The sequence below is a fragment of the Hyla sarda genome, chromosome 5 (assembly GCF_029499605.1).
Source record: "Hyla sarda isolate aHylSar1 chromosome 5, aHylSar1.hap1, whole genome shotgun sequence".
Classification (NCBI taxonomy): domain Eukaryota; kingdom Metazoa; phylum Chordata; class Amphibia; order Anura; family Hylidae; genus Hyla; species Hyla sarda.
In genome coordinates, this window is record NC_079193.1 from 225,869,442 (window position 1) to 225,886,753 (window position 17,312).

Sequence of the window (17,312 nt, forward strand, 5' to 3'; positions counted from 1 at the left end):
TGGATATAGTGTTTCTGGATTTTGCCAAAGCGTTTGATACTGTCCCTCATAGACGTCTGACAGGTAAGTTAAGGTCCTTGGGCTTGGAAACTTTAGTTTGTAACTGGATTGAACACTGGCTCATGGATCGTACCCAGAGAGTGGTGGTCAATGATTCGTACTCTGATTGGTCCCCGGTTATTAGTGGTGTACCCCAAGGTTCAGTACTGGCCCGCTGTTGTTTAATTTATTTATCAATGATATAGAGGATGGTATTAACAGCTCTGTTTCTATCTTTGCAGATGACACCAAGCTTTGTAGCACGGTACAGTCTATAGAGGATGTGCATAAGTTACAAGATGACTTGGATAGACTAAGTGTCTGGGCATCCACTTGGCAAATGAGGTTCAATGTGGATAAATGTAAAGTTATGCATCTGGGTACTAATAACCTGCATGCATCGGATGTCTTAGGGGGGATTAAACTGGCAGAGTCACTGGTAGAGAAGGATCTGGGTGTACTTGTAGATCACAGACTACAGAATAGCATGCAATGTCAGGCTGCTGCTTCCAAAGCCGGCAGGATATTGTCATGTATCAAAAGAGGCATGGACTCAAGGGACAGGGACATAATACTCCCCCTTTATAAAGCATTGGTACGGCCTCACCTGGAATATGCTGTTCAGTTTTGGTCGCCTGTTCATAAAAGGGACACTGTGGAGCTGGAAAGGGTGCAGAGAAGTGCGACTAAACTAATATGGGGCATGGAACATCTTAGCTATGAGGAGCGATTAAAGGAGTTACAATTGTTTAGTCTTGAGAAGAGACGTTTAAGGGGGGATATGATAAACGTATATAAGTATATAAATGGCCCATACAAAAAATATGGAGAAAAACTGTTCCAGGTTAAACCCCCCCAAAGGACGAGGGGGCACTCCCTCCGTCTGGAGAAGAAAAGGTTTAGTCTAAAGCGGCGACACGCCTTCTTTACCGTGAGGACTGTGAATTTATGGAACGATCTACCTCAGGAACTGGTCACAGCAGGAACAATTAACAGCTTTAAAACAGGGTTAGATACATTCCTGGAACAAAATAACATTAATGCTTATGCAGAATCATAAAACTACATCCCTTTCCCTTATCCCCTTACACCCTTCCCTTCAATTCCCTGGTTGGACTTGATGGACGTATGTCTTTTTTCAACCATACTAACTATGTAACTATGTGGAGAAATTGCAGGGTAAACTAGCCAAGATCCTATCTTGTGTGGGATTACTCAATGGCCATGCTTATTACAGAGAAGAAAAACATAAAAAGCAGGCTATTAATAAATCAAGCTTGAGTGCGCAGCACCTATAATAAAAGAACCCTCCATCAGTATGGTCATAAGATGTCTAATAGTATAAATTGCTCAATAGCATATAAGTCATGCTATAAAGGCATGTCTTATAAATGCAAACTAATAGTAAAGACCACAATCAGTCATGTTTAGCAACAGACAACAGCAACCAGCACCACATAACCTTGGGGAAGTTAAAGTATACCGGACACCATCCAATTTCTGAAAGATGACAGCAATCCTTCAGACAGATACAAATGGTATGTCTGGTAGATAAGCAACAGGTGGATCGGAGCATTACCTGCAATGGCAGAGAGCTGTATCTCCCGGCTTCTTGCTCTTTGACACAGGTACACAGGTCTCACAAAGGGTTAATATTCTGCATTAACTGTACACAGAAGAATGATGCTTCAGTCACATGATCCCCCCAACCAATAGTTGTAGAAGTTTCTAGTTCATCCTCTGTGGACAAAACCTGTTATCAAGGCCTGGCTTTTGCCAGGGTAACATCTCCTAGGCATGCACTTGTTAAAAGTTCCAGTCAGCCAGCAAAGCATGCATTTCCAAGTCCCTTCTGTACTTACACCTAGGCCACATGTCTTTAAATTAGGCACCATCTGTCTACAATTAAGTCACTGTTCCTGCTCCACGCTGTGAAGATAACGTTCTACAAGATTTGTGTCTCCGAGAAGAAGAACTTGGTCTTCTTAAGAGAGGAGAAAACGAAACAAGGGCCCCTCTGGATACACTCTTATCTTTTTGTCAGCCCATGGTCGGTGTGAGTTCTGCCTGTCTGCCACGTCAGGATGTGTGTTTTTATACCTTGTACCACAGTGAGACAACCTGTAAAGATCTTCAACAGTAGTTTCTGTGACTTTGAATTGAAAACCAAAGAGCACATATATCTGCAATAGTAATTAAATGCATATGTGGAAAATTCAGTAAAGCTGCTACAAAAGCACTAGTTAAACAGGGACAATGTCAAAATAGTCATTCATCTGACTCCAAAGATGTAACATTTTAAGCTGTACCAAATCAACTGTAATATATTTGCACAAGGAGTTCAATAAAGAATTACTTGTGTCCAGAGGCCTCATTTCTGAGCACCTTACATACGGGAACAACAGTGGGGACACCAAAGAACCCTTGGTTAGTTACATTGTGCGATATACACCGAGGACTAATGCACCCACCAATGCCTGCAGTAAAATTGTCCCAATACTCCACTATAGCACTGCAGACTACACTTGACTTCAACAGACACTAGAATTTGGATGAATTACTCTGGCACCAGCTTACAGCCGACCAGGATTCCTTGCAGCTAAGGCGAAATCCTTGAATAGAAGTAACAGGTTAAAATCTAGGATATTTTTAGACTTCACTCCTTAGTTTATCTTTAACTAAAATCCTTCAGATTCCTGTCTGCCCATTACAGTTACAATATTAAATATTCAGCCCCTATTGCTGTTAGCAGGATTAAAACTGAACAAGAACAATGCAAATAGCCCAAGACAACTAATATAATAAGTGTTTTTTCAAATATCAAGACAAAATGGCACTTGTACTAACTACTGCAGTCTGCATTTTTTTTTTTTTTTATAGAGATAAATTGCAAAACTGAACAAAATTATTTTGGACTTTGAAGGGATCAAACTTGCCAGTGTAGAGTGAGCTTTTTTGTCTTAGTGTAAAACATAATCCAGTCTGCTGTCATGATACAGTAAAATAAAAATAAATAAAATTATTAACCTACTGTAAATAAATAATAAAACTCCAAATTCATGTTTCATTATGCAGAATATAGCCCTGGGCTTTTAATAACTCATATAACCAACACTAAAGTATGTTATAATATCAAATCACAACTATTCATAATTCGAAATGCTGCTGCTGTTTTACTGGAACAAATGTTGCAGAGGATCTACATATCTTTACATTATCTTTATATTGTTATCACTGTTTTATAGACTGTGAAGCATAATGTCAAAGGTAGTCAGACAGTGACACCTAGAGGTTAATAGTGGAAATGGATCTACTATGAGAACAATGCGGAATGCTTACTGGTGAAAGTGAAAGCAATAACGTGTCTTAAATTAATTAAACTTAAAAAAAAAAAAAAAGAAACTTGCAAATGAAATCGTACAGGAGTAATCTCTCTATTTCCATTTCTCCAATTTGTTTTTGTTTTATTTGTCATAGTCACCTCTATAGTCCCTATTACCTCTGAACTGTCACAAACAGGCAGGTGTCACAGTTCAGTTGTCCTGAGTGTAGCAGTGTCCAAGCATAACACAAAAGCTGATCTTGACTTCTGACCAACTCCTTCCTGCTGCTCGGTGGCAATCCTTAGATACCTGTGAGACCAGGTGTAGTCCTGCGTCACACACCACATGACTGGAGTATGAGGCCATGTTCACACGGCCAAAAATGTGTGGAATGTCCGCACTGGCGAACATTCCACACATTTGAATATTCCAGGGGACGCTAGGGCTGTTCGTTAATGTGCCGTCTTATAGATGGCAATGCATTTTCGAGCGGAATCTGCAAAAAGAATAGACAAAGGATTTCCATGGCAAAAACATCCCCCAATTCCCAATTTCCCCACACAAATAATATTTTTTTGGGTTTTGCCATACATTTTATTGTAAAAGGAAGTGCATAATTACAAAGTACAATTGGTCGTGCAAAAAAAAAAAACCTTATATGGGTCTGTGCATGGACACATTAAAGAGTTATGCCTCTTAGAAGGCAACGAGGAAAAACAAAAATGCAAAAATAAAATTGGTTGTATCCTCAAGGCCAAAATGGACTGTGTCCTTAAATGGTTAAGGTTTGTATTTTAGGGTAGGGTCACACAGAACGAATCCGCAGCATATTTTACGTTGCAGATACGCTGATGGCAGACCCTACAGTGTGCCTCCAGCTATGCCTGCTTGTAGCGGCAATCCACCACTATGAGCAGACACACAGGGGAGATTTATCAAAACCTGATCAGAGAAAAACAATCAGATTGCTTCTATTAGTTTTCAGAGGCCTTTTCAAAACTGAAAGAAACAATATGATTGGTTGATATGGGCGACTCAGCAACTTATCCTTTGGACAGGTTTTGATAAATCTCCCCCAAAGTGTTCTGTGCCTTGCCGCGCGCATACGCAGTGTACGCGCACACATCATGGCTGCTCTTTGCCTAGCTCAGGGACCAGGGAGTGTGGCAGCGATGTCCGCGAGTACACCGCGCACTAATGATGGGGGTTATTGTCAGTCACCTGATATAACTGTATGTAATCACTATTATGGTCTGTAGTGGTAATGATGGTGGTTGTTGTCAGTCACCTAATATAACTGTATGTAATTACTTATATGGTCTGTAATGGTAATGATGGTGGTTGTTGTCAGTCACCTGTTATAACTGTATGTAATCACTATTATGGTCTGTAGTGGTAATGATGGAGGTTGTAGTCAGTCACCTGATATAACTGTATGTAATCTCTTATATGGTCTGTAGTGGTAATTATGGGGGTTGTTGTCAGTCACCTGTTATAACTGTATGTAATTACTTATATGGTCCGTAGTGGTAATGATGGTGGTTGTTGTCAGTCACCTGTTATAACTGTATGTAATTACTTATATGGTCCGTAGTGGTAATGATGGTGGTTGTTGTCAGTCACCTGATATAACTGTATGTAATCACTTATATGGTCTGTAGTGGTAATGATGGGGGTTGTTGTCAGTCACCTGTTATAACTGTATGTAATTACTTATATGGTCCGTAGTGGTAATGATGGTGGTTGTTGTCAGTCACCTGATATAACTGTATGTAATTACTTATATGCACTGTAGTGGTAATGATGGTGGTTGTTGTCAGTCACCTGATATAACTGTATGTAATCACTATTATGGTCTGTAGTGGTAATGATGGTGGTTGTTGTCAGTCACCTGATATAACTGTATGTAATCTCTTATATGGTCTGTAGTGGTAATGATGGTGGTTGTTGTCAGTCACCTGATATAACTGTATGTAATCTCTTATATGGTCTGTAGTGGTAATGATGGTGGTTGTTGTCAGTCACCTGTTATAACTGTATGTAATCACTATTATGGTCTGTAGTGGTAATGATGGTGGTTGTTGTCAGTCACCTGATATAACTGTATGTAATCACTTATATGGTCCGTAGTGGTAATGATGGTGGTTGTTGTCAGTCACCTGATATAACTGTATGTAATCACTTATATGGTCTGTAGTGGTAATGATGGGGGTTGTTGTCAGTCACCTGTTATAACTGTATGTAATTACTTATATGGTCCGTAGTGGTAATGATGGTGGTTGTTGTCAGTCACCTGATATAACTGTATGTAATCACTTATATGGTCTGTAGTGGTAATGATGGGGGTTGTTGTCAGTCACCTGATATAACTGTATGTAATCACTTATATGGTCTGTAGTGGTAATGATGGTGGTTGTTGTCAGTCACCTGATATAACTGTATGTAATTACTTATATGCACTGTAGTGGTAATGATGGTGGTTGTTGTCAGTCACCTGATATAACTGTATGTAATCTCTTATATGGTCTGTAGTGGTAATGATGGTGGTTGTTGTCAGTCACCTGTTATAACTGTATGTAATCACTATTATGGTCTGTAGTGGTAATGATGGTGGTTGTTGTCAGTCACCTGATATAACTGTATGTAATCACTTATATGGTCTGTAGTGGTAATGATGGGGGTTGTTGTCAGTCACCTGTTATAACTGTATGTAATTACTTATATGGTCCGTAGTGGTAATGATGGTGGTTGTTGTCAGTCACCTGTTATAACTGTATGTAATCACTATTATGGTCTGTAGTGGTAATGATGGTGGTTGTTGTCAGTCACCTGATATAACTGTATGTAATCACTTATATGGTCTGTAGTGGTAATGATGGGGGTTGTTGTCAGTCACCTGATATAACTGTATGTAATCACTTATATGGTCTGTAGTGGTAATGATGGTGGTTGTTGTCAGTCACCTGATATAACTGTATGTAATTACTTATATGCACTGTAGAGGTAATGATGGTGGTTGTTGTCAGTCACCTGATATAACTGTATGTAATCACTATTATGGTCTGTAGTGGTAATGATGGTGGTTGTTGTCAGTCACCTGTTATAACTGTATGTAATCACTATTATGGTCTGTAGTGGTAATGATGGTGGTTGTTGTCAGTCACCTGATATAACTGTATGTAATCACTTATATGGTCTGTAGTGGTAATGATGGGGGTTGTTGTCAGTCACCTGTTATAACTGTATGTAATCACTTATATGGTCTGTAGTGGTAATGATGGTGGTTGTTGTCAGTCACCTGATATAACTGTATGTAATCACTTATATGGTCTGTAGTGGTAATGATGGTGGTTGTTGTCAGTCACCTGATATAACTGTATGTAATCACTTATATGGTCTGTAGTGGTAATGATGGTGGTTGTTGTCAGTCACCTGTTATAACTGTATGTAATCACTTATATGCTCTGTAGTGCTAATGATGGTGGTTGTTGTCAGTCACCTGATATAACTGTATGTAATTACTTATATGCACTGTAGTGGTAATGATGGTGGTTGTTGTCAGTCACCTGATATAACTGTATGTAATCACTATTATGGTCTGTAGTGGTAATGATGGTGGTTGTTGTCAGTCACCTGATATAACTGTGTGTAATCACTATTATGGTCTGTAGTGGTAATGATGGGGGTTGTTGTCAGTCACCTGTTATAACTGTATGTAATTACTTATATGGTCCGTAGTGGTAATGATGGTGGTTGTTGTCAGTCACCTGATATAACTGTATGTAATCTCTTATATGGTCTGTAGTGGTAATGATGGTGGTTGTTGTCAGTCACCTGTTATAACTGTATGTAATCACTATTATGGTCTGTAGTGGTAATGATGGTGGTTGTTGTCAGTCACCTGATATAACTGTATGTAATCACTTATATGCTCTGTAGTGCTAATGATGGTGGTTGTTGTCAGTCACCTGATATAACTGTATGTAATTACTTATATGGTCTGTAGTGGTAATGATGGTGGTTGTTGTCAGTCACCTGTTATAACTGTATGTAATCTCTTATATGGTCTGTAGTGGTAATGATGGTGGTTGTTGTCAGTCACCTGTTATAACTGTATGTAATCACTATTATGGTCTGTAGTGGTAATGATGGTGGTTGTTGTCAGTCACCTGATATAACTGTATGTAATCACTTATATGGTCTGTAGTGGTAATGATGGGGGTTGTTGTCAGTCACCTGTTATAACTGTATGTAATTACTTATATGGTCCGTAGTGGTAATGATGGTGGTTGTTGTCAGTCACCTGATATAACTGTATGTAATCTCTTATATGGTCTGTAGTGGTAATGATGGTGGTTGTTGTCAGTCACCTGTTATAACTGTATGTAATCACTATTATGGTCTGTAGTGGTAATGATGGTGGTTGTTGTCAGTCACCTGATATAACTGTATGTAATCACTTATATGCTCTGTAGTGGTAATGATGGTGGTTGTTGTCAGTCACCTGATATAACTGTATGTAATTACTTATATGGTCTGTAGTGGTAATGATGGTGGTTGTTGTCAGTCACCTGTTATAACTGTATGTAATCACTTTTATGCTCTGTAGTGGTAATGATGGTGGTTGTTGTCAGTCACCTGTTATAACTCTATGTAATTACTTATATGGTCTGTAGTGGTAATGATGGTGGTTGTTGTCAGTCACCTGATATAACTGTTATGTAATATCTTATATGGTCTGTAGTGGTAATGATGGTGGTTGTTGTCAGTCACCTGATATAACTGTATGTAATCACTATTATGGTCTGTAGTGGTAATGATGGTGGTTGTTGTCAGTCACCTGATATAACTGTATGTAATCACTATTATGGTCTGAAGTGGTAATGATGGAGGTTTTTGTCAGTCACCTGATATAACTATATGTCATCTCTTATATGACCTGTAATGGTGATGATGGGGGTTGTTGTCAGTCACCCGATCTAACTGTATGTAATCAAAATGATGGGGGTTGTTGTCATGTCATGCGGTAATAACATAATAAATTATGAGTTATGGTCATAAAAAATAATAATTATGAAAAATGTAAAATTATCAAAAAATATCAAAATTATGACCTAGTGAATTGTAGACAAACCTAATCAAAACAATTCACGTCTGAGTCCGACTATTTCCTCAGATATCAACAAGTTATTTTTATGACATTAACACTAAGGATGTAGTTTTGCGATATACAATAATACACAGGTATTATAAAAATATGCAGATTTATTAGTTATAAGGTTGTAAACATTAATGAGTAACAAACACATTGATATATGCAAATTGATTCAATTAGATATGTTAGTAAGCATTACAAGCTTGTTAAACAGATTTGTAAATTACTTCTAATAAAAAAATCTTAATCCAATACTTATCAGCTGCTGTTATGATCCACAGGAAGTTCTTTTCTTTTTGAATTTCCTTTCTGTCTGACCACAGTGCTCTCTGCTGACACCTCTGTCCATTTTAGGAACTGTTCAGAGTAGGAGAAAATCCCCATAGAAAAAAGAGAGCACTGTGGTTACACTGGAAAGAAATTCAAAAAGAAAAGAACTTCCTGTGGCTCATAACAGCAGCTGATAAGTATTGGAATGATTAAGATTTTTTAATAGAAGTAATTTACAAATATGTTTAACTTTCTGGTATCAGTTGATTTAAAAAAATATGTTTTCCAGTGGAGTACCCCTTTAACCATGGTGGACCCTCAGACATCTTGGTGCCTAGTTGAACATATTCCCAACTATAAATTCATTGGCAAGATAAGAATACAATGGATGTCTATTTAACACAGATATGTGAACTCAAATGGATAATTAATTGTTAGTTACAATAACATTGCTTTCCCTAGCAAAGCTTAGGAGAGAGACTCATTATTAAAGTCTATACTTGAGATGTTATCACCTTCCCGCCATGTCTTAGGGATGCAAGCAATGATCAATACTCCCAGTGAGAATCATTTATAAGATAATAAACATGTATTGATGTCCTTTACAATACTTAACAGTATGTGTTAATATCATATGCCCTACTGATTACAATTACAACAGGTTCATTTGGATAAGACATAATAAAGTTTCACAGTTTCTACTAGAAACTGAAGCTGAAGAACCCAAATTCGTTACGAATTTCATGAAAAATTTGATTCGCAACAAATACAAATATCGCCGCGATTCATTCTATAATGAATCGCTTCATTAAACTCCATTTTACAGTGTTCGAGGCTATTGGAGACCTAAGATGGCGGATCCACATGGGGTAGGGGATTATGGGAGGGCGGGAAACAGAGGAGGGAATGAAGGTAGGCGGGCTGACTGTGAATCACATGTGAGATGCAGCCTATGAGTGTTCACTGACCCCTGTGATGTCAAAATACAGAGTTTTTTCTGCCTATAGTTGCGCATCTTACTGCCCTCATCAGTGCATACCGCATACGTACACAAGTAGTGTACCATCTTGTACCTGTTAATCTGTAAAGGGCCAACATACTGTGAAAGGACAGGCGTAAGTAATCACCTGCTGCTGTTCTAGACAAATACTGTTTAAAAACTAGTGTAGCGTATTGTAATACCCTCATAAACGCACTAAGTATGTCAGGCAGAGAAGTACTAGGATGTCCACAGAGGAGTGGCAGAGGCCTAAATACTTCAGGCAGAGTTTGCAGCAGACTTGGGGCGAGTGGCAGCAGGAGTCGCAGTGAGAGGCCTGAGCTCCCGTTATCAGCCAGCGGTTGTGTCTCCACCAGCAACCCATCTGTCATCATCGATTGGTTAACATGCTCATCCACATCATCACAAGTGACATCTGACACCCCTAGCCAACAGTCGGTGGGTTCCTCAGACACAACCCTCAGTTGGCATGGCCCGGGAGAAGTCCCTGTCCTCCCATTGCCTCTGTCCTATGCTGTTCCCTCTCCTCAAGAAGTATCTTATGCTGTGGGTTCAGCTCCACTATTTACTGAGGACGTTCTAATAGAGGACAGTCAGCAGCTACTGGACAGCCAAGAAGGGGAGGAGACATGCGCCGCTTGCTCCGCTAGGCGGCCAAGTAGTGATGCTGAGAGTGACGTGGGAGGCGGTGTTGCAAGGGTTCAGGGTCCTGAAGCAGACACTGTTGGGGAACCTGAGGAGGACATCAGTGACGTGCACACACCTGTTGATGATGATGAAGCCGATCGCAATTGGGAGCCGGGTGCAGAAGGGGCTTCATCATCATCAGGAGAAGAGAGTTGCAGGTTGCCATTGAGGCAGCAAGGCGGTAGCACGGTTGGCAGTCAGCGTGGTGGCAGTAGTGGAAATTCAGGAGCCAAACGTGCCCGGGGGAGACCACCTGCTTCACGGCAGCCTACCTTTCCGGGAGGTAGTGGAACAGGGGTTCCTGGAGACAGCGCCAGTAGCAGTCAATTAGTGCGGACTGCGGGTGGGAAAATCAGCTACTCGGCGGTGTGGAAGTTTTTCATATGGCATCCGGAGGAGGTTCACGTAGCCACATGCAAGATCTGTCGGCAGAAGGTGAAGCGTGGCCAGGGTCCCAATGTCGGCACCACGGCCCTGCGTCAACACATGCTTCGCCACCATAAAGCGGCCTGGGAGAACCGTGGCTCCGATGAACTGGTCCAGCCTGCTGCATCACCCAGTGGCCATCCGCTCCCACGTTCATCCAGCCAAGGCTCCACCACCTCAGCCGAAGGGAGCTGTGTGTCAAACCCTCCTTCTGTTGCTCCTGCTTCTCCCGCTTTTAGGCAGCCATTCCGCCAACAATCCATCGGCGAAGCCATGTCCAAGAGACAACAGTATGCGCCCACACATCCAAAGGCGCAGAAGTTGAATGTGCTCCTGTCCAAGTTGCTGGTGTTGCAGTCCCTCCCTTTTCAAGTGGTGGACTCTGCACCTTTCAGAGAATTGATGGCTTGTGCCGAGCCAAGGTGGAGAATCCCAAGCCGTCATTTCTTTGCGAAGAAGGCAGTACCAGCCCTGCATAAGTTTGTACAAGAGAAGGTGGGCCAGTCCTTGAGCCTGTCGGTGTGTTCAAAAGTGCACGGCAGCACCGACGTGTGGAGCTGTAACTATGGGCAGGGACAATACTTGTCTTTTATGGCCCACTGGGTAAATGTGGTTCCTGCACAGCCACAACAGCAACTTGGACAGGTCACACCGCTTCCTCCTCCATGCTCTCGCTCCCAGACAGTTGGTCCTGTTACAATGTGCGACGCCGCCTCCTCATCCTCCACCATGTCCTCGGCCTCCACTGCACGTCCAAATCTCGGTGGCCCTTCATCGTACCATGTGTGTAGGGCACAGCTGTGTCAAGCTGTTCTTCACATTGTTTGCCTTGGCGAATGGAGTCACACAGGGGAGGAACTGCTAAAGTTCATTCGTAAAGAAATCCGAGTATGGCTTACTCCACAAAATCTGGAAATGGGAACCATGGTGACTAGTGTTGAGCGGCATAGGCCATATTCGAATTCGCGAATATTCGCGAATATATGGACGAATATTCGTCATATATTCGCGAATATTCGCATATTCGTTACATTCTCGTTTTATTTTCGCGTATGCGAAAATACGCGCATGCGAAAATTAGCATATGTGGAAATTCGCATATGCGAAAATTCGCATATGCGAATCTTCGCATATGCGAATTTTCGCGCGCCAGTCTCACACAGTAGTATTACAGCCTTCTTTACACCACACAAGCTGGAAGCAGAGAGGGATGATCACTGTGATGTGTACTGTGAAGAAAAAAAAAAAAAAAAAACGAATATTCGTAATTACGAATATATAGCGCTATATTCGCGAAATTCGCGAATTCGCGAATATGCGATATTCGCGAATAATATTCGAATTGCGAATATTCGCGAGCAACACTAATGGTGACAGACAATGGGAAGAACATCGTGTCTGCGCTGCGACAAGGAAGTGTGAAACATGCGCCCTGCATGGCACACGTGTTGAATCTGGTTGTCAAGCACTTCCTCAAGTCTTCACCCCATTTACAAAACATCCTGAAAATGGCAATGAAACTGTGCATGCACTTCAGCCACTCGTACACCGCCAAGCACACCTTCCTTGAGCTGCAGCATCAGAACGGTATCCCACAACATAGTCTTATTTGTGACGTTGCCACACGTTGGAATTCCACCCTCCATATGTTGGACAATACGAACAAAGAAAAGCCATCACGATTTCTTGATGATCCAAGTAGATAGGAGTACTCCCCTGTGTAACTTCAATGTGAACCAGTGGCAGTTCATACGTGACACCTGCCGTTTGCTGAGGCCCTTTGAGGAAGCCACATTGTTTGTAAGTCGCTTGGATTAAGTCATGAACGACGTAATTCCACTCCTACATTTCCTACAACAAATTATTGAAACCATGGCTGGTCAGGGCAATGGAGACGTTGCGCTTACATCTCAAGACTACATGAGCCCTGTGGGGGCTGAACTGGAGGAGGAGGATGATGAGGGGCAGAGCAAAGCACAGTTTAGGTTGGATGAGATGGCCGGTGTTTCTAGTCATCGGACAGGAGAGGCGGAGCAGGAGCAGCCAGAGGAGCTGGAGGGTTATGAGGAAGGCGAGACAGAGGACCCAGACACACCGTGGCAGTATACAGTGGAGATGGATGTAGTTAGTCCCTCTGAGTCACTGGCGCAAATGGCACGATGCATGCTCAGTTGCTTGTGTAGTGACCCCCGAATTGTCAAAATTCGTTAGCGGGATGACTTCTGGATCTCCACCTTATTAGACCCTTGCTACCGTCCCAGAATGGGGGCCTTTTTTACACCCACTGAGAGGGAGGACAAACTGACCTACTACAGAGAGATTCTACATAGTCAGTTGGCCGATGCCTATCGGCCACATGGTCCATCCACTCGCAGGTCTGACTGGGGGGGCCCTCTGCTCTCACCTTCCACTGCCATGGCTGCTGGGGAGGGGAGGGGTGGGAGGAGCAGTACCAGCTAAATCAGCAGCAGCCTGAGTCTACAGTCGCTGATGAGTAGCTTTCTTCACCCGCATAGTGAAGCAACTCATCAGCAGCGGTTAGACATGGAGCAGGACCTGAACAAGCAGGTGGTGGCATACCTTGACATGACCATGCCAACAACCATTGAAGATCCGCTGGACTTCTGGGCAGCCAAACTTGATTTATGGCCGCAACTAGCAGAGTTTGCCCTGGAAAAGCTGTCCTGCCCGGCCAGTAGTGTGCCATCCGAGCGGGTGTTTAGTGCGGCCGGGGCCATAGTCACCCCAAGGCGAACTTGTCTGTCCACTAAAAATGTGGAGAGACTGACGTTTGTCAAGATGAATGAGGGATGGATCAGCCAGGATTTCCAGCCACCAATGCCAGATGCCTCAGAGTAGATTGACCATGCTGCTACACCAACATTTCCCAATTATGGTTGGTTATAAAACCCTCTTGGGTTATCAATTAGGGTTATGAAACCCTCTTTGGTACTGTGATTGCCTGCTCCTGGCTCATCCTGTGTCATTCAGGAACTACTTGCCTCATGATGCTTCTGGCCTTGGGCCTTACATTTTTGGAAGTTTAGCAGCAGCTAAATACATGCTTAATGCAAATGTCAACATTGATCTTTAAATGTAAGGGGTTATGAAACCCTCTTGGGTACTGTGAATGACTGCTCCTGCCACATTCTGTATCTCTCAGGAACTACTTGCCTCCCTGATGCCTCAGGCCTTGGGCCTTCAATTTTTGGATGTTTAGCAGTAGCTAAATACATGCTTAATGCAAATTTCAACATTGATCTTTAAATGTAAGGGGTTATGAAACCCTCTTGGGTACTGCGAATGCCTGCTCCTGACTCATCCTGTGTCTTTCAGGAACTACTTGCCTCACTGACACTAATTATCACAGTAATAAACTTGAATTTTCCAGAATAATAACCATTACACCATTGAACACCATTGTGATTTTTTAAGTAAAATTTTCGGCGGGGTCCGGGACACAAATTTTGATTTAAATTTCAAATAAAAAAATCACACATTTCAATGGTCTCCTCATGCTGCAGCCAACTCAATGGCTGCATCATTCTGGTAATATATAGAGAGCACTCGCTGTCCTAAATTTTCGTGAAAATTTTTCGTCAAAAATGTTTTTCTTTTTTATTAGGGATTGTGAAGCTTTGGTGCGTACTAATGCATCAGCAAACTCCAGCCTGTGTCATTCAGGCAATATATGGTTTACTGATGGCGCTGCGGGGCCTTGGTCTGGGAATGGTAGCACCCGCTATCCAAAAGTCTTCTTCATAAATTTCTACAATTGTTGAGTTTTTTTGGGGGGGATTGTGAAGCTAGTGTGTACTCATGCATCAGCCAACTCCAGGCTGTGTCATTCAGGCAATATATAGGTAGCACCCGCTGTCCTAAATATTCTTAATTTTATTTTTTAAATGGTTGTTTTTTCTTTGGGATTCTGAAGCCCTGGTGTGTACTCAATGCTGCTTCCTGCTACCCTCTGCCAGCCCGTTGGTCCTGTGACAGTGTGCCACTCCGCCTCTACATCCTTCACTGTTTCTTAAGCCTCCACTGCCCGGACAAGTCTCAGTGGCCCTTCAGCATACCATATGTGCAGGTCACGGCGGTGTCGCGCTGTTCTTCACATGGTTTGCCTTGACGAGAAGTCTTGGAAACAATGGCCGATCAGGGCAATGGAGACGTTGCGCCTACATCTCACAGCCACATGAGCCCTGTGGGGGCTTGTTTGATTTGGTCCTTCGTACCCACACGCAAAGGTTGTTTTAAATTTCAATTCAAAAAATGATGGCGCTGCTGGGCCTGGGTCTGGGAATTTCAAATTTTCTCATAGGTAGCACCCGCTATCCAAAATCTTTTTCAAAAATTTCTAAAATTGTGGTGTTTTTTTTGGGGGGGGGGGGGGAATTGTGAAGCCCTGCTGTGTACTCGTGCATCAGCCAACTCCAGGCTGTGTCATTCAGGCAACATATGGGTTACTGATGCCGCTGTGGGGCCTGGGTCTGGGAATGTCAAATGTTCTCATAGGTAGCACCTGCTATCCAAAATCTTTAAAAAAAATTTATGATATTGTTGTGTTTTCTTTTTTTTTTGGGGGGGGGGGGATGATTTGTGAAGCCCTGGTGTGTACTCGTGCATCAGCCAACTCCAGGCTGTGTCATTCAGGCAATATATGGGTTACTGATGCCGCTGTGGGGCCTGAGTCTGGGAATTTCAAATTTTCTCATAGGTAGCACCCGCTATCCAAAATCTTTTTCAAAAATTTATAAAATTGTTGTGTTTTTTGGGGGGGATTGTGAAGCCCTGCTGTGTACTCGTGCATCAGCCAACTCCAGGCTGTGTCATTCAGGCAATATATGGTTTACTGGTGCCACTGTGGGGCCTGGGTCTGGGAATTTCAAATTTTCTCATAGGTAGTACCCACTATGCAAAATGTTTTTCAAAAATTGTGTTGTTTTTTGGGGGGAATTGTGAAGCCCTGCTGTGTAATCGTGCATCAGCCAACTCCCGGCTGTGTCATTCAGGCAATATATGGGTTACTGATGCTGCTGTGCGGCTTGGGTCTGGGAATTTTACATTTTGTCATAGGTAGCACCCGCTATCCAAAATCTTTGTTTTAAATTTCTTAATTCATCTTTTAATCTTAGGGATTGTGAAGGCCTAGTGCCTACTCATGCTGCTGGCAACTCCGGGCTGTGCCATTCATCCACTATATGGTCTCCTCATGCTTCCTACACCTCCATGCTGTGTCATTCAGCCACTATATGGTCTCCTCATGCTGCCAACATGTCCCTCCTGTGTCATTCAGCCACTATATGGTGTCCTCATACTGCCAACACCTCCACGCTGTGCCATTCAGCCACTATATGGTCTCCTCATGTTGCCAACCCCTCCACGCTGTGTCATTCAGCCACTATATGGTCTCCTCATGCTTCCAACACCTCCATGCTGTGTCATTCAGCCACTATATGGTGTCCTCATGCTGCCAACACCTCCACGCTGTGCCATTCAGCCACTAAATGGTCTCCTCATGCTGCCAACACCTCCACGCTATGTCATTCAGTCACTATATGGTCTCCTCATGGTCTCCTGACACTGATGCCACCACCAGGCTCTGTCATTGTGCTCCTGTGCGGCAGTGATTCTAAAAGCAATGCCGGTAATCTGCATGTTATTCTGAATAACTGTATTATTTCACTCCCCCAGCACACTCCATATGCGTTTTAGAACACAGCAAAGTGTTCTATACCCCTATAGAGGCTGTCTGTAGGATAGAAATAGCCTTTTTTAATATAGATTTGCCGTGAAAAAATTCGGATCGAAACAAACTTTTTCGGAAAATTCGGCGAATCGGCCGAATCAAATTTTTGAAAAGTTCGCTCATCTCTAGTTTCTACATGTCAATCCCCCTTCACTTGGGTTAGTTGTAGTAGTGTTGTCTAAAGAATGTAGCTAACTACCACACACATGTCCTTATCTCAACAGCCAAAAATATCTAAGGGGACAGTGAGTATTCTTCTCAGACTGGCACACTTGTAGAGAAGAAACTATAGAATAAACTTTGGCCTACTTAGAATATGCCACATGTCCGACGTCAACATAGTGATCCATTTTTGGGGTGTACAATTAGCACGACAGCAAGTCACCTGATATAACTGTATGTAATCAATTATATGGTTAGTAATGGTAATGATGGTGGTTGTTGTCAGTCTGTCAGTATAATAGGTCCTCCTAAACTTAGGTGACAACATTATTGCTGTTAATGGTGTATTCACACGTACAGTATTCTGTGCAGATTTTATGTACAGGCTTTTCTGCTACATATTTCAATGTATATGACTGAATACAAATTCAAATCCTGCACAGAATACTGTACGTGTGAATAGGCTCTAAAGGAGTATTCCCATTCTGCAGCTGCAGGCAA

General features: G+C 42.4%; 1 protein-coding gene across 4 annotated transcripts in view; it reads left to right on the plus strand.

Moving 5' to 3' along the window:
* Positions 1 to 7,577: 7,577 nt before the first annotated feature.
* The window catches only part of GMPR (guanosine monophosphate reductase), an 81,418-nt gene continuing 71,683 nt past the window's right edge, over positions 7,578 to 17,312 (plus strand). Inside the window, exon 1 of one of the 4 annotated variants that reach the window (XM_056521233.1) lies at positions 7,578 to 7,609. The gene's annotated coding sequence lies outside the window, so the exon portion shown is untranslated. Of the gene's footprint in view, positions 7,610 to 7,922; positions 7,945 to 8,171; positions 8,214 to 8,887; positions 8,985 to 17,312 lie in introns of those variants that run through there. The other 3 variants (XM_056521232.1, XM_056521229.1, XM_056521231.1) reach the window with 3 other exon arrangements.